The sequence below is a fragment of the Chiloscyllium plagiosum genome, unplaced genomic scaffold (assembly GCF_037043375.1).
Source record: "Chiloscyllium plagiosum isolate Xiang-an unplaced genomic scaffold, Cpla_swu_hap1 HiC_scaffold_5, whole genome shotgun sequence".
Taxonomy (NCBI): Eukaryota; Metazoa; Chordata; class Chondrichthyes; order Orectolobiformes; family Hemiscylliidae; genus Chiloscyllium; species Chiloscyllium plagiosum.
In genome coordinates, this window is record NW_028270143.1 from 94,835,118 (window position 1) to 94,860,055 (window position 24,938).

Sequence of the window (24,938 nt, forward strand, 5' to 3'; positions counted from 1 at the left end):
TAGTTGCATTTCAGGGGATGGTGGTGAACTGCCTTCTTAAACTGCAGCTATCCACGTGCTGTTACTCTACTTACTATGATAATAGGAGCAGAATTCAAGGATTTTGATCCAACGATAGTGAAGCTTTGGTGATATATTTCAAGTCAGAACAGTGAGTGGCTTGGAGGGAAACTTGCAGGAAGTGTTGTTCCTGTGGATCCGCTGTCATTGTCCTTCTAGGAGGAAGTGTTCATGGATTTGGAAGGTGAAAAGGATCTTTAATGACCTTCTGCAATGCATCTTGTTGATTCATGTACGCTGCTGCGACTGAGCATCAGTGGTACAATGACTAAATGTTTGTGAATATAGTGTTAATTAAACAGACTGTTGTGTCCTGGATGCTGTCAAGCTTCTTCAATGTTGTTGGAGCTACACCCATCCAGGCAACTGGGAACATTCCATCAACTCTTAACTTGTGCCTTGTAGATGATGGATAGGTTTTGGGAATCATGAGATGACTTACTCGCTGCAGTTTTCCTAGCCTCTGACTTGCTCTTCCAGCCACTGTACTTTGGATGAAGGACTTATGCCCGAAACACGATTCTCCTGCTCCTCAGATGCTGCCCGAAGTGCTGTGCTTTTCCAGCATCACACTCTTGATTCTGACCTCCAACATCTGTAGTCATCACTTTCTCCTGGCCACTGTATTTTTGTGGCAAGTCTGGTTCAGTTTCTGGTCAATGCTAACCCCCAAGATGTTGATTGTGAGGCACTCAATGATGGTAATGCCATTAAATGTCAATGGATGATGGTTAAATTACCTCTTATTGGAGATGGTCATTGCAAGGCATTTGTGTAGGGTGTGAATGCTACTTACCACTCGTCAGCCCAAGCCTGGATATTGTCCAGGTCTTCCTGCATTTGGACATGGACTGCTTCCACTTCTGAGGAGTCTCAAATGGTGTTGAACATTCCCATTCCTGATCTATGATGGAGGTGAAGTTATTAATGAAGCAGCTGAAGATGGTTGGGTCCAGGACAGTACCCTTCACGACCCGGAGGGTCAAACATATCTGGAGGGAAAAACTGCATGAAAATATGCGTAGAACAAAATCAAATGACCATTATTGTTGGTTTGGCCATCAAAGAAAATGAAGTATTGGATCGTTTCTGAATTGAATGGCTTCCCATTCCCGGAGCCTCTGCCTATTGAACTTCCAGTGCATGGAGTGACTCATTCTGGTCATCTTTTATTGCCCTATCACGTCAAAACATTTGTTTCAAATAAAAACAATGTTGCAGAAGAAAGTTCAAACAGAAATACTCAAAAATACCTTGATGCGCAAACTAACATTTGACTAAAATGCATTAATTTAATGTGCTGTTTTGGAACCACTGCTGTTTGTCATTTTCACAAATGATCTGGATGTGGGATTAAAGGATGGGTTACTAAATTTGCAGATTACACTAAGGTAGGCAGAGTTGTGGATAGTGCCAAAGGATATTGTGGGTTACACAGGGACATGGATAAGATGGAGAGCTGGGCTGAGAAGTGGCAAATGGAGTTTAATAAGGAATAGTGTAAGGTAGTTCAATTCGGAAGAAGTGACAGGAATACAGAGTACGGGGCTCATGGTAAAATTCTTTACAGTGTAGATGAACAGAGAGATCTGTGTGTCCGGGTGCATAAATCCCTGAGAGTTGCCACCCAGGTTGATAGGGTTAGATTAGATTAGATTCCCTACAGTGTGAAAACAGGCCCTTCAGCCCAACACATTCACACTGACCCTCCAAAGAGTAACCCCAACCAGACCCATTTCCCTCTGACTAATGCACCTAACACTATGGGCAATTTAGGATAGCCAATTCACCTGACCTGCACACCTTCGGACTGTGGGAGGAAACCTACGCAGACACGGGGAGAATGTGCAAACTTCACACTGACAGTTGCCCAAGGCTGGAATCGAACCTGGGACCCTGGTGCTGTGAAGCAGCAGTGCTAACCACTGGGTTGTTAAGAAGTCATATGGTCTGTTGGTGTGTATTGGTAGAGGGATTGAGTTTTGGAGCCATGAGGTCATGCTTCAGCTGTACAAGACACTGGTAAGGCCGCACCTGGATTATTGAGTACAGTTCTAAGCACTGCATTGTAAGGAAGGATGTGGAAGCTTCGGAAAGGGTTCAGAGGAGATTTGCTGGAATGCTGCCTGGTTTGGAAGGAAGGTCTTTTGAGGAAAGGCTGAGGGAACTGAGGCTGTTTTCGTCGGAGAGAAGAAGGTTGAGAGGTGACTTAATCAAGACCTTTGAGATAATCAAAGTATTAGATAGGGTGGACAGTGAGAGCCTTTTTACTTGGATGGTGAAGGCTAACACGAGGGGACATAGATTTAGGACAGATATCGGGGTAATTTTTTTACTCAGAGTAGTAGGGGCATGGAATGGCCTGCCTGTAACAGTAGTAGACTCGTCAACATTAAGGGCAGTTAAGTGGTCATTGGACATACATATGGAAAATAATGGCATAGTGTAGGTTAGATGGGCATCAGATTAATTTCACAGGTCGGCGCAACATGGAGGGCCAAAGGGCCTGTACTGTGCTGTAACATTCTATGTGCTGTATTTAGGGAGACAATATTATAATATTCTAATTAAATGAAGCTGGATACATTTGCACAAACAACAGCACTGTGATATCACATTTATTTGGGCACACTTTTCTGCAGAACCACCTAAATTTTCATGATTTTAAACATCAGGTATCTTTTTCTAAATTTTTTTCTTTATTTCCTCAAAATATATCTGAGTTGCTCCCTCCAAAGTCTGTGTGGGTACACTGTTGTTGGTGAGGAAGGGTGCAAATCACTTTCTTATTTTTCAGATGGCAGCCATGGCTTTATATAATCCACAGGCCGATTTTTACCTCCCATGCGAGTGTGACTCAACATCTGCAGAGATTGGCAATTTGCAGAAATATGTTTGATGTACTTACATAATCACTGCTAAAATCACTCTTCTCCAATCTTCCACTGGTCGAAAATGTGCTGTCGATACTGAAACAGTCCAATAGAGCAACTCAGCCAATTTAAAGGCTCAATACTCCTGCCTCCCAGCATTATAATTGCAATTAATGAGTACATTACCAGATTGCTGACCCAGAACTGTCATTAGCACTCCATCTCCATACAAAATTCTGCTTTCAAAATAAAACAATCAGGTTGGTATTTTAATGTCATGTATTTATCCTAATGGGTTTTCCTCCCTCTCATTGTGGTCCTCCAGCTGGGACAGAAAACGAAACAGGCAGCTCCCCTACAACTGTAATACAGAATCAGCCTAGGTTGACGAGAGGAATACAAGGGGAGTTTCAATATTCCAGTAGAGCTCCTGCAGTTGCTCCGAAATGCTCCACTTGGTGCATCTCTTCCAAAATGAAGTTAATTGAGAGTAAAGCATATGGTTCTCTGAATCACTTTCAACTCTAAGGTCAGTTCAGGCAAAACTCCAAACAAATATTTATAGAAACATAGAAAATAGGAGGAGTGGGCCATTTGGCCCTTCAAGCCTACTCTGCCACTCATTATGATCATGGCTCATCATCTAATTCAATAGCCTGTTCGCACTTTCCCATTCTCCACCATTCCCCGCTCTCCCCCTCACCCCACCCCACCCCAACCCCACATCTTCTGAACATAGCATTTGGGGCTAAAGAGATCAACTCCTTCTTGAAATCATTTGATGTTTTGGCCTTGACTGCTTCGGTTGTAGAGAATTCCACAAGCTGACTCCTCTCTGGGTGGTGAAATGTCTCCTCATCTCAGTCCTAAATGGGTTACACTATGTACCCTTCAACAGTCACCCCTAGTTCTACACTCCCCTGTCAACAGGAGCATGTTCCCTGCATCTACCCTGTCTCCTCCTGTTCGAATTTTATAGATTTCTTTGAGATTGCCCTCCCCATGTTATTCTTCTGAACTCCAGTAAATACAATCCTAACTGAACCAACCTCTCCTCATAGATCAGAGCTTCCATCCCAGGAATCCGTCTGGCAAAACTTTGCCGTACACCCTCTATAGTAAAAACTTTTCTTCTCAGACAAGGAGATCAAAAATACACACAAAATTCCAGGTACGGTTTTACTAAGGCCCAGCAGTAAGACATTCCCTGCTTTTGTACTCAAACCCTCTCACAAGAAGTCAACATACCATTTGCCTTCTGACTACCTGGTGCACCTGGATGCTTACCTTCAGTGACTGGTGTATGAGGACACCCAGGTCTCATTGCTTATTACCCTCTATCAATTTATAGCCATTCGGATAATAATCTGCCTTTGTGTATTTGCACCAAAAATGGATAACCTCACATTTATCCAGATTATACTGCATCTGCCATTCATTTGTCCAATCACTCAGTCTGTCCAAATCACAATGAAGTATCTCCGTTCACAGCTCACCTCTCCACCCAGCTTTGTCTCTTCTGCAAATTTGGAGGCATTACATTTAGTCCCTTCACCGCTAATATATATTGTTTACAACTGGGGCCCTAGTGGTCAGCCCTGCAGCATCTAACTAATCACTGCCATTTGGAAATTTCTTTTTTATTCCTACTGTTTCCTGTCTGCCAACCAGTTTTTCATCCATTCAATACAGTGCCTCTGAATCCCAACTACTTTAATTTTACACGATAACATCTTATGCTGGATTTCTTCGAAAGCCTTCCTAAAGTCCAAATCACCTACATCCACTGGCTCCCTTCATCAACTCTACAGTCATATCTTTAAAAAAATTCAGCTGATTTGTCAAGCATGATTTCCCTTTCATAAATCTATGCTGACAATCCAATCACTCAGCTATGAAATCTTGTATAACAGATTAATTTCTCAACACCAACGTCAGGCTAACTGGTTTACAATTCCCAGTTTTCTCACTGTCTTCCTTCTTAAATAGAGAGGTTATATTAGCTACCTTTCAATCCAAAAGAGGTGCTCCAGAATCTGTTGAATTTTGAAAGATGCAAACACTATTTTTAGATATATTTTCCTCAATAGTTTGGAATGTAGATTACCAGGCACTGGGGATTTATCAGCGTGTAATCCCAATGTCCCCAACAGTTTCCCTACTAATATTGATTTCCTTCAGTTCCTCCCTATCACTAAACAGTGTTCCCTAACACTTCTGGTATGAAGTTAAAAATCACACAACACCAGGTTATAGTCCAACAGATTTAATTGGAAGCACACTAGCTTTCGGAACGATGTTCCTTCATCAGGTGATAGATGAAGGAGCGTCGCTCCGAAAGCTAGCGTGCTTCCAATTAAACCTGTTGGACTATAACCTGGTGTTGTGTGATTTTTAACTTTGTACACCCCAGTCCAACACTGGCATTTCCAAATCATAACTTCTGGTATGGTATTTGTGGATCTGTGCTCACAAAAGAAGACAAAGTATGTATTTAGTTGGTCACCCATTTCCCTGTTCCCCATCATAAATTCCTTTCTTTCAGCCTGTATGGGATCTACATTTGATTTTAATCTTTTTTATCCCCCCATAAGTAAGTAAAGACCATTCCTGGTTGTCCTGCATTTGTGCCGATGTACTCCCAAATATATCAGATTTGTTTTGCATGATGAACTCATCCACTTTATTGTAAATGCTCTGCACATTAAGGCATAAAGCCTTCAGGCTGGTCTTTCAGCATTACTTGTTCTAATGAATTTTCACTGAGGCCCTATTTGATCCTGGCACTCAATTTTTCTGCCTATCACTTTTCTTATTCGCCTTTGTTTTTTTCTTTTTGTCCTTGATTCCCCTTCCTCTGACTCCTTGCATTCCAAACTTCTCCTATTTTCATTTAAAGCAACCCCAACCAGTCCAGCAAATACTCTCCCCAGACATCATCCTGCCCACATGTGATTTTACTGACCTCACCTCTCCCAGAACTGGTGCCAATGCCCCAGGAATTTGAAACCCTCCCCCTCCCCTCACACCATCTCTTCAGCCATGTACTCATCCAATATACTGCTGCTGCTTCTACCCTGACTAGCATGTGACAATAGTAGCACTTCTGAGATCACTATCTTTTGAGGACCTACTCATCAACATACTTTCTAAATCCTTTTTAGGATCTTATTTCACTTTTTTCTTTAATCTGTATTGTCTTCACCAATGTGTACATGACCATTGGCTATTTACCCTCCCCTTCAGAATGTCCTGCTGTTGAGTCATTTATTTTGAATCTGCCTTCTTCCACAAATCATAATGGAAGACACTAAAGATCTAGCCTCATACAATCAGGAACAGGAACAATGTTTCTTACAACTCCCCAGAACCTTATCGTTTACATGAGTAAAACAATTCCTTAGCTATCTGCACCCACAGCTTCCCGAAGAGGCTTCCTGTTGTAAGCTCAGCTCATTTCCTGCACACTCTCCAATCAACTCTCCAGACATCCTAAGGTAGCATCAGGGCTAAAGTCCAGACTTCCTCCCAGCACCTTATGGATTGACAGCATTTCCCTGTTGAATGCTCTCTGCCCCCAAATAATAAATCAGATGTTTTCCAAAAGAGGTGCACAAGTGTCTTTCCCTTGGTCTCCTAGCATCACAGCTCAGAACACGTCGATAAACAATTGCAAATAGTTGTTCTATTTCTAGGAGAATTAAGTCAATACTAACATCCTGGTAAGGTTGCCAACTTTCTTAGACTAACTGGGAGTCTATTGGATTTACTTTCAGTATCTCAGTGGCTATTAAAAGCAATCCATGAACTTAAAACAATATTTCAAGAAAATAATGCTCATAGCTTCTGCAGGATCTTTGCCCGGTCATCATTAATTGAAAATGGTAATCTGTACTGCTGCAACATGATGATAAAAAAGGTAAACCAATGTGCATGTGTACAGTTCTGCACTCACAAAGGTCACTGCACAGTCTACTTTCCCATGAATGCTGAGCCTTAACCTCAGGGGGAGGTAGCAAAACCAGGGATAAACGTTGCTACAAGGATGACCCAAACTAACGGTGTAGCTAAGTGTTGGATTGATTTCTCTATTGGGTGTCCTGGTTTTAACAATATGAGACAATATCCAAACAACGTTAAACTGGATTCAGAGAGCATTTGTCAATAGTATGGCACAGAATCAGTACTGCAGTGAAATGGGGATATCTAGGATTTGAAGAAGCAGTAACAAAGGCAGTTAATGGATGGCAGCAATCTTCTTGATATGAAGTGTTTGATCACATTGCAGCCATTGTTGTCAGAAAGGGTGAGAGCAGAGTATAACAGTGTAAGAAATTTGTTAATACTGCAGACGTTAATCCATCTGGGACGTTCTTTATTGCCTAAAATAATCCTCAAGTAAATGACAGGTTTGACAAAGAACAATAAAGTCAAACAGTACTTGTGATTCGGAGATGCTGGCGTTGGACTGGGGTGTACAAAGTTGAAAATCACACAACACCAGGTTATAGTCCAACAGATTTAATTGGAAGCACACTAGCTTTCGGAGCATCGCTCCTTCATCATGTGATAGTGGAGGTCTCAATCCTAAAACACAGAATTTATAGCAAAAATTTACAGTGTGATGTAACTGAAATTATACATTGAAAAATACCTTGATTGTCTGTTGAGTCTTTCATCTGTTTGAATACCATGATAGTTTCACTTCTTTCATGTGTAAATCACAAAATCTTTTTTTTTAAAGTTGCATTCTCAGGTTAGCTGTAACAATGGGTGATAGCTAGACAATATGTTGAAGGTGTTGGCCCCTTGTGTTCTCTGTCTATGACTTGATGTTTAGATTGATTCTAATCTAAAAAGTGAGATAACAGAGTTTTACATGAATTCATGCAGTTTTTGAGCCAAGTACAACATAACTCTGCAAGTACAAATTCACCCCACAAAATATATGTGTACATGTGGGTCTTTGAATGTGTGTGTCTGTCTGTCTGAGTTGGGGGTTGTGAGTGTGAGAGAGAGTGTATGTGTGTGTGTGTATGGTGAGTGTAGAATGTCTTAAGTCTGTGAGGGGGTGCATGTGTGAGTGTGGGAGTATGTGTATGTTCATCAGACGAATGAGACTCTGGGAATTCTTTCAAGGTGCCAACAGTGATCGCAATGAGCCCACTGATGAACTGGAACAGTCATCACAGGGATCTGTAGAGGAGCGACCTAAAAAGATATCAACTTGGACCCCACTGGAGGGCCGCTGCCCTGAGCTTGACATGTATGCTCAAACCGTCAGGAAATATAAGTGCCAAATTCATCAGCCGTACCCACAAGGTAGAGCAAAACATCACCCGTTCACAACGCAATGCCATCCAGGCTCTCAAAACCAATCACAACATTATCATCAAACCAGCAGATAAGGGAGGAGCCATTGTCATTCAGAATAGAACAGATTACTGCAAGGAAGTGTACCAACTGAACAACCAGGAACACTACGGGCAACTACCAGCTGATCCGACCAAAGAACATACCCGTGAATTAAACACATTGATTAGGACTTTGGATCCAGTCCTTCAGAGCTCCCTACGTGCCCTCATCCCACGTACTTCTCACGTAGGCAACTTCTACTGCCTTCCAAAGATACACATAACCAATACACCAGGACATCCCATCGTATTGGGCAATGGGACCCTGTGTGAGAATCTCTCCGGATATGTTGAAGGCATCTTGTCGTGACACTACGAATTTCTTACAGAAACTCAGCACCCACAGACCAGTCGAACCGGGAACATTCCTTGTCACAATGGACGTTTCCACACTCTACACCAGCATCTCCCACAATGATGGCATCGCGGCAACAGCCTCAGTACTCAACACCAACATCTGCCAATCTCCAAACACCATCCTACAACTCATCCGTTTTATCCTCGATCTCAACGTCTTCACCTTTGACAACCAGTTCTTCATCCAGACATATGGAACAGCCATGGGGACCAAATTTGCACCCCAATATGCCAACATTTTTATGCACAGGTTTGAACAAGACTTCTTCTCTATGTAGGACCTCCGACCAACACTATACACCAGGTACATTGATGACAATTTCTTTCTCTGGACCCATGGCGAGGAGTCACTGATAAAACTACATAGTGACATCAACAAGTTTCATCCCACTCACCATGGACTACTCTCGACTATCCGCCTCATTCTTAGACACATGCATCTCCATCAAGGACGGACACTTCAGCACCTCACTCTACCGCAAACCCACAGACAACCTCACAATGCTACACTTCTCCAGCTTCCACCCAAAACATATTAAAACAGCCATCCCCTATGGCAAGCCCTACACGTACACCGGATCTGCTCAGATGAGGAGGAACGTGATGGTCACCTGGAAGTACTCAGGGATGCCCTCATAAGAACGGGGTACGATGACCAACTCATCGACCGCCAGTACCGACGTGCCACAGCAAGAAACCGTAATGACCTCCTCAGGAGATAGACACGTGCTGCAACCGACAGGGTACCCTTCGTTGTTCAGTATTTCCAGGTGCTGAAAAACTATGCCATGTTCTTTGTGACCTGCAACACATTATCAATGAGGATGAGCACCTCGCCAAGACCTTCCCCACACTTCCACTACTTGCCTTTAAACAACCACCAAACCTCAAACAGATCATTGTTCGTAGCAAGCTGCCCGGCTCTCACGACAACTCCATACAACCCTGTCACGGTAGATGCTGCAAGGCGTGTCAAAGTGTGGACATAGATACCACCATTACACGTGGGGACACCTCCCACCTTGTACATGACAGGTACTCATGTGACTCAGCCAACGTTGCCTATCTTATATATTGCAGGCAAGGATGCCCGGAGGCATGGTACATTGGGGAAACCGAGCAAAGGCTACAACAATGGATGAATGGGCACCGCACAACAATCAACAGACAGGAATGTTCCCTCCCAGTTGGGGAACACTTCAGTGGTCCAGGACATTCGAACTTGGACCTTCGGGTGACCATCCTCCAAAGCGGACTGCAGGACAGGCAGCAGCGAAAAGTGGCCGAGCAAAGGCTGATAGTTAAGTTCGGTACCCATAGGGAGGGCTTCAACCGGGACCTTGGGTTCATGTCACACTACAGGTGACCACCATTGCACTATACACACACACACACACACACACACAGGCACTCCTATACACACATGTGGACACACATATACACAGACACCCACACACACCCTTACAGACACACACACTCCCACACTCTCACAGGCATCCTCTTGGAGACTTAGACCACTCTACACTCATGCACACACACAGTCTCTTTCACAGACACTCACAACCCCCCACCCCAGACACACACACACACTCCCACATGCACCTCCTCACAGACTTAAGACACTCTACACTCACTACACACACACTCAAACACTCTCTCTCTCACTCTCAATCCCCAACACAGACTGACAGACACACACAGACAGACAAAGACCCACATGCACACACATATTTTGTGGGGTGAATTTGTACTTGCAGAGTTACATTGTACTTTGCTCAAAAACTGCATGAATTCATGTAAAACCCTGTTATCTCGCTTTTTAGATTAGAATCAATCTAAACATCATGACATAGACAGAACACAGGGGGGCTAACACCTTCAACATATTGTCTAGCTATCACCCATTGTTACAGCTAATCTGAGAATGCAACTTTTAAAAAAAAGTTAAAAATCACACAACACCAGGTTATAGTCCAACAGATTTAATTGGAAGCGCACTAGCTTTCGGAGCGACGCTCCTTCATCAGGTGATTGTGGAGGGCTCGATCGTAACACAGAATTTATAGCAAAAATGTGCAGTGTGATGTAACTGAAATTATATATTGAAGAATTGATTGTCTGTTAAGCCTTTCATCTGTTAGAATACAGTGATAGTTTCACTTCTTTCATGTGTAAATCACAAAACCCTTTTTTAAAAAGTTGCATTCTCGGGTTAGCTGTTAACAATGGTGATAGCTAGACAATATGTTGAAGGTGTTAGCCCCCTGTGTTCTCTGTCTATGACTTGATGTTTAGATTGATTCTAATCTAAAAAGTGAGATAACAGAGTTTTACATAAATTCATGCAGTTTTTGAGCTCAGAGTTCTACATGAATGTATGCAGTTTTTGAGCAAAGTGCAATGTAACTCTGCAAGTACAAAAAAATTCACCACACAAAATGTGTGTGTATGTAAGTCTTTGTCTGTCTGTGTGTGTGTCTGTCTGGGGTGGGGATTGTGAGCGTGAGAAAGTGTGTGTGTGTGTGTGTGTGTGTAGTGAGTGCAGAGTGTCTTAAGTCTGTGAGGGGGTGCATGTGTGGGAGTGTGTGTGTCTATAAGGGTGTGTGTGTGTGTCTGTGTGCACATCTGTGTGTACCTGTGTCCGTGTGTATGTGAGAGTGTATGTGTGTAGGAATATCTGTGTGTGTGTGTGTGTGTGTAGTGCAATGGTGATCACCTGTAATGTGACATGAACCCAAGGTCCTGGTTGAGGCCCTCCCTATGGGTACCGAACTTAGCTATCAGCCTCTGCTCGGTCACTTTCCTCTGCTGCCTGTCCCGAAGTCCACCTTGGAGGATGGTTACCCGAAGGCCCGATGCTGAATGTCCTGGACCACTGAAGTGTTCCCCAACTGGGATGGAACCCTCCTGTCTGTTGATTGTTGTGCGGTGACCATTCATCCGTTGTCGTAGCCTTTGCTCGGTTTCCCCAATGTACCATGCCTCCGGGCATCCTTGCCTGCAATGTATAAGATAGACAACGTTGGCTGAGTCACATGAGTGCCTGCCATGTACAAGGTGGGAGGTGTTCCCACGCGTAATAGTGGTATCTATGTCCACAATCTGACACGTCTTGCAGCGTCCACCGTGACAGGGTTGTATGGAGTTGTCCTGAGAACCGGGCAGTTTGCTATGAACAATGATCTGTTTGAGGTTTGGCGGTTGTTTAAAGGCAAGTAGTGGAGGTGTGGGGAAGGTCTTGGTGAGGTGTTCATCCTCATTGATAATGTGTTGCAGGTCATGAAGAACATGGCGTCATTTTTCAGCCCCTGGGAAGTACTGAACAACAAAGGGTACCCTGTCAGTTGCAGCCCATGTCTGTCTCCTGAGGAGGTCATTACGGTTCCTTGCTGTGGCACGTCGGAACTGGCGGTCGATGAGTTGAGCATCGTACCCCGTTCATGTGAGGGCATCCTTGAGTACTTCCAGGTGTCCGTCACGTTCCTCCTCAACTGAGCAGATCCGGTGTATGCGTAGGGCTTGTCCATAGGGAATGGCTGTTTTAATATGTTTTGGGTGGAAGCTGAAGAAGTGTAGCATTGTGAGGTTGTCTGTGGGTTTGCAGTAGAGTGTGGTGCTGAGGTGTCCGTCCCTGATGGAGACGCACATGTCCAAGAATGAGACAGACAGTCGAGAGTAGTCCATGGTGCTTTTGATGGTGGGATGAAACTTGTTGATGTCACTGTGTAGTTTTATCAGTGACTCCTCGCCATGGGTCCAGAGGAAGAAAATGTCATCAATGTACCTGGTGTACAATGTCGGTTGGAGATCCTGCATAGAGAAGAAATCTTGTTCGAACCTGTGCATAAAAATGTTGGCATATTGGGTGCAAATTTGGTCCCCATGGCTGTTCCGTGCGTCTGGATGAAGAATTGGTTGTCAAAGGTGAAGACGTTATGATCGAGGATAAAGCGGATGAGTTGTAGGATGGTGTTTGGAGATTGGCAGTTGTATGTGTTGAGTATTGAGGCTGTTGCTGTGATGCTATCCTTGTGGGGGATGCTGGTGTAGAGTGTGGAAGCGTCCATTGTGACGAGGAATGTTCCCGGTTCGACTGGTCCATGGGTGCTGAGTTTCTGTAAGAAATCCGTAGTGTCACGACAGAAGCTGGAGATCCCCTGTACAATAGGTTTCAAGATGCCTTCCACATAGCCAGAGAGATTCTCACATAGGGTCCCATTTCCCGACACAATGGGATGTCCCGGTGTGTTGGCTTTGTGTACTTTTGGAAGACAGTAGAAGTTGCCTACGTGGGATGAGGGCATGTAGGGAGCTCTGAAGGACTGGATCCAAAGTCCTAATCAATGTGTTTAATTCACGGGTATGTTCTTTGGTCGGATCAGCTGGTAGTTGCCTGTAGTGTTCCTGGTTGTTCAGTTGTCGGTATACTTCCTTGCAGTAATCTGTTCTATTCTGAATGACAACAGCTCCTCCTTTATCTGCTGGTTTGATGATAATGTTGTGATTGGTTTTGAGAGCCTAGATGGCATTGCGTTGGGAACGGGTGATGTTTTGTTCTACCTTATGGGTACGGCTGATGAATCTGGCATTTATATATTTCCTGACAGTTTGAGCATACATGTCAAGCCCAGGGCAGCGGCCCTCCAGTGGGGTCCATGTTGACACCTTCTTTGGTCGCTCCTCTACAGATCCCTGTGATGACTGTTCTAGTTCATCAGTGGGCTCAGTGGGATCACTGCCGGCACCTTGAAAGAATTCCCAGAGTCTCATTCGTCTGATGAACTCCTCTGTGTCTGCTGCCAGAACCAACGGGTCCATTTTGGTGGTGGGGCAGAAGTTGAGACCCCTACTCAGGACTTCAATCGCTTCCGGTTGAAGGGTGTGGTCCGATAAATTGACAATAGACTTCCCCGCAGTGATAATGTAGTCTACTGTGGTTCCAGGGCGGGCTTTGCTATTACTGGTAAGAATGCCCAGCTTCTCGTTTTTTGTCCTTTGCATGCATGTACGTGGTGTAGTTTTGTCACCTTGTATGTTTGGCAATGTCACATAATTATACTGATGTATCCTGTGTGCAGGCTGTGAGTGTGGATTCCATCTGAATTTCAAGGTTGTGGCGCCTGCTGTAGAGTTGGTGCACGAGATGATTGAGGAGTTTACGAGAGGTGCGGTGGCAAAGTCTCTGCATAGTCTGTGTTGTAGGTCGACCTAAGTGGGTTCGTGATCCGTAATCCATTCGGGATCTTTCCTGCTTGCCTGCATTTCTGTAGAAACTTGATGTCTGTGTCGATATGTGCAATCTTCTTGGAGATCCTCTTCACTTAAAAAAAAGGTTTTGTGATTTACACATGAAAGAAGTGAAACTATCATGGTATTCGAACAGATGAAAGATTCAACAGACAATCAAGGTATTTTTCAATGTATAATTTCAGTTACATCACACTGTAAATTTTTGCTATAAATTCTGTGTTTTAGGATGGCGTCCTCCACTATCACATGAAGGAGCGACGTTCTGAAAGCTAGTGTGTTTCCAATTAATCCTGTTGGACTATAACCTAGTGCTGTGAGACTTTAAACAGTACTTGATGTTAAATGTTGATGACGGATGGTCAGATGTGCTCTTCTTTATACGTGGACTGCAGCAGTTATACAGTCATACAGCACGGAAACAGATCCTTCAGTCCAACTAGTCCACACCAACTACATTCCCAAACTAAACCTATCACACGTATTTGGCCCATATCCCTCCAAACCTTTTCAATTCATGTAGTCATCCAAATGTCTATTAAACGTTGTAACTGTACGTGGATCCACCACTTCCTCTGGCAGTTCATTCCACACATGAACCAATGTAAAAACAAGTTGCCCCTTTCAAGAAGACAGCTCATCACCACCTTCTCAAGGGTAACCAAGGACAGGCAATAAACACTGGCTAACAACAAACATATCCCTCAAATGATTAAGAAAAACGTGTACTTCAAAGAAAAGACTAAATATGGGGAACCTGTGTGAATACTACAAAAGCAAAAGGGTATACAAGGATTGCAGAATCATCACCATCAGCTGTCCATAAAAATAAGGGTCAGTGATGATGATGATGAAAGTGCTGAATTCAATGTTGAATCTGGAAAGTGCCTTATTAAAACATTAGGTGCGGTTTCATTGAGCTTCATTGGGACAATGTAGGTAACGGAGAACATAGATACCAGAATGGAATACGATAGGAAAGTAAAATGACAGGTGACCAGAAGCTTGGGGTCACACTTGCAGATGAATGAAGGTGCTCCATAAAAGGATCACCCAATCTGCTCCACAATGGGAATTCTATCAGGGTTTTTTGAAGGAAGGAAGTGAGTTGTGAAAAATATATGCAAAGAAACTGATAAAAGAGTGAAGAAAGAAGAAAAAAATTAGACTACATACCAATTCCATGCAGCAAGAACTGTGAATAATCCATTGTATGTGAAGTGTTGATAGAGTATTGTTCCCACCAGGAGGTTGGTTGGTACCAGAAGAGATATTTGGAAAAAGACCCAGTGGAAATATTGGGAGAAACGTCAAGAAAAAAAGATAGCAAGCTGTTATAATTTGGAATTCAATGACTGAAGAGATGGTGCAACCATATTTTAAAGTTACTTTAAAATGGAACAAGCATGTACAGTAAAGGAATACTTGTGGGGCAGCGTGGAGGGGGAATGGTGGTGGTGGTTTAATGCTGTTATCATTGGACTATTAATGCAGTGAACCTGGGGTCCTGAATTTGAAGCTGCCATGGCAGATAATGGGATTTGACATTAATAAAAAAATCTGGAATGAGCAGATCAGGAAACCATTGTCGATGGTGAACGAGATGGTCTATTCCCCGACAATGTTCTTGAGAGCAGAAAATCTGTTCTCCTATCTGACTCCAAACCCATTGAAATGCAACTGACTCTTAACTACCCTTTGGGCAATCAGGAATGGACAATAAATGCTACTGTGAAAAGATAAATAATGAAAAAAATAGTGAGTACAATAGCTCAAAGAACTAACCGAGGCATGATGGTTTCTTGCTGTGATGATATTAAGAATATCAGAGGTGGAATTAAACTGGTAATAACAGAATAGCAGTTGAAGAAATATTATAGTAAATAGATGGGCAAAGGCTAGGTAGTTGCAAATTTTAAAGTGTAGTCGCAAATTACTTGTGGGAAATCTTTTCAAGGAACATGTACGAAAGAAATATGGTAAGAAGTGGACAAAAGGAATGTAGGTGGTGAGAAATTCCACAGAATGGTCAACAATGACTCTCACATTCAGGCAGTTCAGATCATAGAAGCAGTTTTTGGATTATGAAAATTGATTAAAAGTGTTGAGTATCACAGCATACACATGGAAGCTAATGTTATACATGTCACAGTAGAGCAGTACAGTACAGATAAGGAACAGAGAAGAGATAAGATAGATCATTAAGACACTGGAATTGATGATGTATAAGAGGGAAGAGAAGCCATTTATGAAGATGCGAGTTTCATCCGATAGAGCCAATAGAACCATACAAAGGAAGGCCTGTGCGGCTAAGCAATGTACAAGAGTTGTTGAAGAAGGATGGCACAGTCAATCCCATCAAACATTGCATTTAAGATTAACGAAAACAAGGAGGGATAACTCACCATGGCCACACACACAAAAGATGTCATGTCTTTTGCTAGGGCTGTTTCGGTACACCAGACTTGGGGAATTCAAATATGGCATTAAACAGAAGTTTTCTGAGCTGTCCAGGAACTCCTTCACATCAAGGCATGACAGATCAGGCAGGTATTTAGACACTAAATGTGTTGCAAGGGGAGCTCATTTGCGTGTTCTTCTAAAACTTTATTCCCTTAATGAGCTGACCATTTCAAGCACAAGTCACTTTTAAGTTGCAAGCATGGCAATGAACATGCACATTCAACATTCAAATATTTTCTAGGGCATTAAGAGTAAACACACCATCTATGACATTACATCATTATGGACCAATTCTGTAATTTTATCAAAAAACATTTATTTTCCCAAATGTACAAGAAATTTAAAGACCCTTAAGCACAGGAAATTTAAAATAAATCCAATGAATTGTATCACCAATGTATTTAATCAACTTGCAGCAAACAACATAACCCAACCTTTATTAAAAGCAATCAGCATTACATAAGAAGTTTAATCAAAATACAACATAATTGCATTTTTTTCTAATATACCTTTAAAAGATTAGGTGAAGGATGTATCAGCTTTCATTTCATAAAACAAAATTGCTCTTGTTTACCTGGATATGAATTGAGTTTTGTTGTAATAATGTTATGTTTACAATATAAAAGATTAATCAGTAGGATAGAGATAGATTTAGCTGAAGATTGTAAACCAACAAAGCAAACTTACATAAGGTGTACAACTCCCTTTGGCTTATTGTTTGTGGAAAGTACACATTTGGTGAATATAACTATCAATAACCTGTCAAATAAAAATGTATGAAAACCACTATCTCCACTTGGACCACCAGTTTGTGTGCGGTGGGTCTTAAGCAGACTGCAGTTATGTGTTCCAGCCCACCTGCAGCCTGACCTCATTTCCCAGGCTGTGTGTGGCTCAGTCAATTGAACTGATCTGGAAACTGAGAGGCAGAAATAGCTCCATTAGAGAATGTTTGCTCAGACCATTGCTTTATTTTTTTGAAAAAAAATATAGCAAAACTAGAGATGCGGGTCATCAAATTTACAATATGTCTAGTTGTTAATAGAAATTTTAGCACTTAATTCAGCCACAAGATGCATGCTCTTCTGAAACTAAAAGGTTTAACTTTGCAAGACTTATATTCCTAACTTTCAAATAATATAAACACAGTAGATTTAATTTCTCTATTAGCATCTATTGTTTTCCAATTTTGCTGTACATATTAAAATACAGCCTACTTTTTGTACAAAAATACAAAGTTTGTGAGTGATATTTCAGTGATATTTTAATTTTTTTTTTCAAAATACAGCTCTGTAGATACACCATCTTGGTTTTATTATCTATTTATGTCTGGTTCCATTTATAAATCAACCTGGTTTGAACCTAAAATGCTTCCTTTGATTATATACAACAGCCTTCAGGCTCATTTGTACTCTGCAATACTGACACACTGCATTTAACATCTCACAGTTCAGAACTGTTTTGCTTGGGATCTCTTTACATAACAAAACACACAGACCAAACTATGTAGATGGAAATGAGTGCATTCACTTACTTTTCAGAATTTCTAAGTACACTTCAATGAATAGAATCTAAGATAACAGAATTCTTTCCAAACAATAGTTTTTGAATAAACTGAACAGTTACAAGCAGCATGAGATTATCCTAAATCTTGACACCTTTCTCTCTCTCTATGGTCTCTGCATGATTACAAAAGCTTCCATCTTATCTCCTCCAGTCTTTTTTTGTGTGTGAAGGTCAGCACTCACAAATTGGATTGAAATATTTCTTAAAATTCAGCCACTACATACATATGGCATTTGTATTGCCATTTCATCTCAGCATCCTGTATAAAGGGGGAATGCAGTTTATGTGAGAGACTTAGAATACACTCAGAAGGATTGCTTCAAGAAGGGATTAGTTGATTCGATGTGAGAAACGCACCAGGAATACAAGGATATCAACCAGAGTTGGCCGAGAAGGGATTAACAAACAGGTGGTTTAATATCTAAACTTCCCATCAACATAAGTCTTAACACAGCCCATACAGGCTATATCAAATAATGATGTATCAGAGAACCTTAACATCACAAAGGAGTTATTCTATTGTGCAAATTTTATATGCAACCTCATTGTACCAAATATTGATGTCTTCCAGGTTGTTTGACAATTCATCAGTGGTATGTGATTTTATGCGTGCATGCATGCACTTCCTGGTTTTCATCAGGATTTTGTCCTGCTTTTGTGACAATACAAACAATTGCTTGTAATTATTTTAAACAGGTTGCTGGAACATCTGCTAACAAAACCACTCTTTAATTTTTAAGTTCTCCCACTTCTTGTGGCACTGTTGTACATTACCAAACTCTAGCAATCATTTTGTTTATTTCAAATAATCTTTATTTCCAAAATAAACTAAAATACTTTTTAGTTTAAAATTTTCCATCTGTTTGACTTTGGATTCTCCACAGCCATGTTTTTCTCCCACTGCTTTGCTCCAGTTCCCCTTGCCCCCTACATTCCACATTTTGATCCTTGTCCCTATTCAGATGCAGACTTGACACATCCTTAAATCTCCCTTCTCATTCATTTCCTAATCATGTTTCCATTTTACCTGCTCCGCTGCCTGGTACAGCCCAGCTCTAACTTGATTTTGCCCCCTCTCACAAAAGACTTTCTGTTTTCTTTGTAAATCTGAAATTTTAAAACTGATTTTCAGCTAACTTTTACACTCTTTAACCTCTCCCCTTTTAAATGGTCAAGATTTATGAGACAGGGGTTAACAGTTGAGGAAGTGAGAAAAAGTGATGGAAATTGGAGACTTAAGGGGACAGTAGATGTGAAATGGGAGAAATGAATGGAACAAAGAAAAGATGGGAGATGGAAGGCAAAACCAGCAGATGGGAGAAAGTGAGGGCTGCAGATGTTGGGAGATCTGAGTTGTGAGTGTGGTGCAGGAAAAGCACAGCAGGTCAGGCAGCATCCAAGGAGCAGGAGAATCGACGTTTCGGGCATCAGCCATCTATCAGGAATGAGACTTGTGGGCCAGAGGGTGCTGAGAGATAAATGGGAGGCAGTTGGGGTGGGAGGAGGGTCGAGTGGATAGATGGGAAAGACAATGGACAGGTCAAGAGGGCAGTGTCATTGGAGGCTTAAGACTGGGATAAGGTGCGAGGAGGGTAAATGAGGAAACTGGTGAAATCCGGTGTCCCAAGGCAGAAGATGAGGTGTTCTTCCTCCAGCCATCAGGTGGTTAGGATTTGGCGATGGAGGTGGCCCAGGACCTGCATATCCTCGGTGGAGTGGGATGGGGAGTTGAAATGATCAGTCACGGGGCAGTGGAGTTTTTTTGGTGTGGGTGTCCCAGAGATGTTCTCTGAAAAACAGTCATGGAATCATAGAAATGTACAGCACAGAAACAGACCCTTCGGTCCAACTCGTCCATGCCGACCAGATATCCCAACACAATCTAGTCCCACCTGCCAGCACCCAGCCCATATCCTTCCAAACCCTTCCTATTCATATACCCATCCAGATGCTTTTTAAATGTTGCAATCATACTAGCCTCCTCCACTTACTCTGGCAGCTCATTCCATACACGTACCACCCTCTGCGTGAAAATGTTGTCCCTTAGGTCTCTTTTATGTCTTTCCCCTCTCACGCTAAACCTATGCCCTGTAGTTCTAGACTCCCCCACCCCAGGGAAAAGACTTTGTCTATTTATCCTCTCCATGCCCCTCATGATTTTATAAACCTCTATAAAGTCAGCCCTCAGCCTCCGACACTCCAGGGAAAACAGCCCCAGCCTGTTCAACCTCCAACCCTGGCAACATCCTTGTAAATCTTTGCTGAACTCTTTCAGGTTTCACAACATCCTTCCGATAGGAAGGAGACCAGAATTGCACGCAATATTCCGACAGTGGTCTAACCAATGATTAGTACAGTCGCAACATGACCTCCCAATTCATGTATTCAATACTCTTGACCAATAAAAGAAAGCATACCAAATGTCTTCTTCACTATCCTATCCACCTGCGACTCCACTTTCAAGGAGTCATGAACCTGCACTCCAAGGTCTCTTTGTTCAGCAACACTCCCTAGGACCATACCATTAAGTGTATAAGTCCTGCCCTGATTTGTCTTTCCAAAATGCAGCACCACGCATTTATCTAAATTAAACTTCATTTGCCATTTTTCAGACTACTAGCCCATCTGATCAAGATCCCGTTGTAATGACATAATCTTCTCACTGTCCACTACATCTCCAATTTTGGTGTCATCTACAAACTTACTAACTATACCTCTTATGCTCACAGTGGTGTCCTGTCTGCCCGATGTAGAGGAGACCACATCGGGTGTAACGGATACAGTCGTTGAAATTAGTGGAGGTAATTTTCTGTTGGATGTGGAAGGATCCTTTGGGGCCTTGGATGGAGGTGAGTGGGGTGTGGTGGGAGTGCAGGTTTTACGCTTCTTGCGGTGGCAGGGGAAGGTGCCGGGAGTGGGGTGTGGCTGGTGAGGGACGTGGATCGAGGAAGGCATCGCAAAGTGAATGGTCTCACCAAAACAGTCCTCATCTTCTCTCCGAAATGCTGATAGGGGTGGGGAGGGAAATATATCCCTCATGGTAAGGTCTGTTTGTCGGTGGGAAAAGGGGTGGAGGATGATACTATGTATACGGATGTTGGTGGGGTGGAAAGTGAGAACCAGGATGGTTCAGTCCTTGTTGCAATGGGAGGGGTGGGGTTCAAACGCAGAGGTGTAGGAAGTGGACAAGATGCGCTGGATGGCATCGTCGACCATGTGGGAGGGGAAATTGCGGTCTTTGAAGGAGGATGCCATCTGGGATTATCTATGGTGGAATTGGTCATCCTGGAAATAGATGCAGTGGAGGCGGATGAATTGGGAATAAGATGGTGTTTTTACAGGAGGTAGAGTGGGAGGAGGTGTAGTCCAGGTAGCTGTGGGAGTTGGTGGGTTTGTAGTAGATGTCCATGGTTAGTTGGTAGCTGGAGATGGAGATGGAGAGGTCCAGGAAGGGGAGCGAGGTGTCCAAGATGGTCAGGTGAATTTGAGGTCAGAGAGAAAGGTGTTTGTGAAGTTGATGAACTGTTCAACCTCCTCGTGGGAGCACGAGGTTGTGCCAATACAGTTATCGATGTAGCAGAGGAAAAGTTAGGGGATAGTGCTGCGGAAGATGGACTGTTCCACGTACCCAACAAAGAGGCAGGCATAGCTGGGTCCCATGTGGATGCCCATGGCTACCCCTTTGGTTTGGAGGAAGTGGGAGGATTGGATGGAGAAGTTATTAAGGGTCAGGGCCAGTTCAGCCAGGTGGATGAGGGCATCATTGGAAGGGTACTGGTTGGGACGGTGTGAGCGGAAGAAACGGAGGTCTTGGAGGCCTTCATCACGGTGGATAGATGTGTACAGGGACCAGCAGATGACAAGATAACCACAAGAGGCAGACGAGGACTAAGGGGTGGAAGGAGTTCTGCAGTAAGAACAAAAAGAGGAGTGAACAGTAGGAATGCAATATTGGAGAATGGGAAACCTTAGGATAAGCAGCAATGTAGAAGAGCGAGCCATGGTAAAACAGGAAGAGACTTATTTTCTTTGCACTCACCACAAGAAGTGCTCAGTAAATTCTTATCTCTTGCTAAAGCCAAGTTTTGTTTCAACCTGGTGATCTGTAACCTCCCTCAGATTACAGCTTTACCACAGCTTATTAAAACTGGCTTAAAGAGTTGTTTAAATTTCCAACTCCCACATATTCAAATTCCTTAGCTTTGCAGATATCCCGAACATAGTGGACTACAATATCTCCTTTTCCAGATATTTCCTGAGCGTAAGGTGTTGTGTGCATTACTATCCTCCTGGGTCAGCTATGCTATTGACTCCTCAAAGAAAGCAGTTACTGTTTTTTTTGAAAACAGAATGAAACAGAAGAAAAGAAGGATACAGAAGATCAATGCTTCTTTTGATCTACAGACTTAAAAGCAGGAGTTGGAAACACATCTGGAAATGCTTCCAAAAAAATGAAGTGTCTCGGCAAATTTCTGCAATGCATCCTGTATATATCACATACTACAGCCAAGGTCCACCAGTGTTCAAGGGAATGCAGATACAAGCCAGTGAATGGATGCCAATCGACAAAACTGATTTGCCCTGGTTAAGTATTAAGCTTCCTGAGAGCAATTGGAACTACATCCATTCAGGCAAGTGGACAATACATCATCACATTCTTAGGTAGCAGGAAAACTTTTGTCAAATCCTTACACAAATCTATGCAGGGCTGTTGGCGTGGTTTTCACAGTTCACTTAGGATATAATTGCCTTAAAAATTTGAAACATCAGGCAGAGTCTTCCCCTTTTGAATGTCTGGCTCCATCAGTGGGAAGAAAGCAGAGTAAACACCATGAGTCAAGTGATTCTTCGTTAGACTTGAAATGTTAACTCTGCTTTCTTACCACAGATGCTGCCAGACCTGCTAAGCTTTGCCAGGAATTTCCGTTTTTGCTTCAGATCTCTAGGGTCTGCAGCTGTTTGTTATATCCACACTCCCCCCACCCAACTTATGAATCCATGTAGTTGCTGTTTACCAGGTTGGTCATGCCAATAAATGCCTAGGTTTAACAATCATTTCTGGGTTAAATGCAAGATTAACAGGTTTGTGGACATGTGGGTCAGCTCTGTAAACAAGAGCCTTGTTAGTCCCTTGTTATGGACCAGGTTAGACCCCTTCAGAATGTTTTAAGAAGCGAGCCTAGACCCTAACTTTTTCTTCTTTTAAAGACAGATATGAAGTGGATATGCCAGGTGTATTGTAGTTGGTCATACCACTCAGCTTTAAGCTAAACAGAAGTTATTTAAACACTGCAATTGAAACACAAACAAAAGAAAAAAGAATTTAGAGTAACTTAACTGACCCAATATAGCAATTTAACTAAGGAGCTGTTCCAATCTAGTAACATCCCATAAACACACTCCTTGTCAAAAAGGTAAATTGAATTATAGATTCGTACAAGCAGGAGGGAACAACTTCCAAAGTGATTTCAGAAAGAAACGTCAATCAGGAATCTTCTGCTGAAGCTTGGAATCTTTCTGGACTGCAGCATCTTCTGACTGCTACAGCTAAAGCAAACTAGTAATAACCTGAACTGGGAGAATGGCCACTCTCCTGCCATTGGTAAGCCAGATACTTCAGCACCTCTGCCTTTACGACCTTTCTTGAAAAGAAACCAAGAACAAAAATAACCTTTTTAAAGTGACAGCATTGAATCCTTTTCAACCTATCAGAATCTTATTTAATTGCACTCATAGTAACCTACAATACACAAAAACAAACCATCCTACCATTTGTTGTTTTAGTATGGGATAAATACAGTTCTTCTCTGGAGAAATATATCTGTGACTTCCGTTTCCTTTATAATTAAGCACATTACTGAAGAATTGTGTTTATCTAATGGTTTCAAGAAAAGTTAGAGAAAGTATGTAGTTTATTACTTATTTTGTGTTGATTCTTTATCTTCACTCCACCATCACCATTTAGGGTTCTGGCCTACTCATTATCTGTTTCTAATAGTTACAGTATTTCAAGAATACTTACTGTTACCCAACTCCTCTTCTGCAGCTATGCTCCTCCTAGATCATTCTTATTCCCTTTGATTAAAATTCAAGCACTTCTACATTCATTCTCGTGTAGAATTAGGTGATTGCTTTTGACTGACATAGGTCTGCTGGACTGAAAGGCCCTTTTCTGTGCTGTAGACTTCTAGATGTCTATGACCCTTCATTCGCCTCCCTGTGGGACTTTGAAGATTCGCTTTTCCTTCAGTTGTTGCTGATTCTTTTGTTAAACCATTGAGACCACACTTGCTTCAGCTATGCTTATTTTTTGTCTCTATTCATAGAATTACAGAATCTCTACAGTGTGGAAGCAGCCTATTTGACCCATCAAGTCCACACCACACCTCCAAAGAGCACCCCATTCCTGCAACCCAGCATTTCACATGGCTAATCCACCTAGCCCACACATCCCTGAACAGTGGGCAATTTAACATGGCCAATCCACCTAATGTGCACATCTTTGGACTGTGGGAAGAAACCAGAGCACCTGGAGGGAACCCAAGCAGAAACGAGGAAAAAGTGCAAAGTTCACACAGTCATCCAAGGGTGGAATCGAATCTGGGTCCCTGGTGCTGTGAAGCAGTATTACTAACCATTGAGCCACCATGCCACCCATCAAGCACATTACACCATTAAAGATGTAGCAGATCTCCTTCAGAAGTATTGCTAACTATATCACCCTGTTAAATTTCCTTACGCGGTTTTCTCATTTATTTGAATTTAAGATTAATAACATTACATATAGCTGCCCTATTGTCCTCACTGTTGATGAATCAGTGTGCTATAAATTTAAATTTTTCAGTTCAGACTCTGAACCATTAAGCATTGTCAATTTATTTTAGCTTGTGTTCCTCAAAAAAATGTGGATACAATTAGCTCTCTTCCTTTTTATTTCAGCCTGGTGATCTTCAGCATA

The 24,938-nt window shown here is 42.4% G+C and overlaps 1 protein-coding gene across 3 annotated transcripts in view; it reads right to left on the reverse strand.

Moving 5' to 3' along the window:
• Positions 1 to 1,163: 1,163 nt before the first annotated feature.
• LOC122550075 (zinc finger protein 438-like) overlaps positions 1,164 to 24,938 on the reverse strand; it is a 269,065-nt gene continuing 245,290 nt past the window's right edge. Inside the window, exons 7-8 of one of the 3 annotated variants that reach the window (XR_015757244.1) lie at positions 2,969 to 3,029; positions 1,164 to 1,237 (exon numbers count right to left, since the gene is read on the reverse strand). The gene's annotated coding sequence lies outside the window, so the exon portion shown is untranslated. Of the gene's footprint in view, positions 1,238 to 2,968; positions 3,030 to 16,812; positions 23,623 to 24,938 lie in introns of those variants that run through there. The other 2 variants (XM_087987500.1, XM_087987499.1) reach the window with 2 other exon arrangements.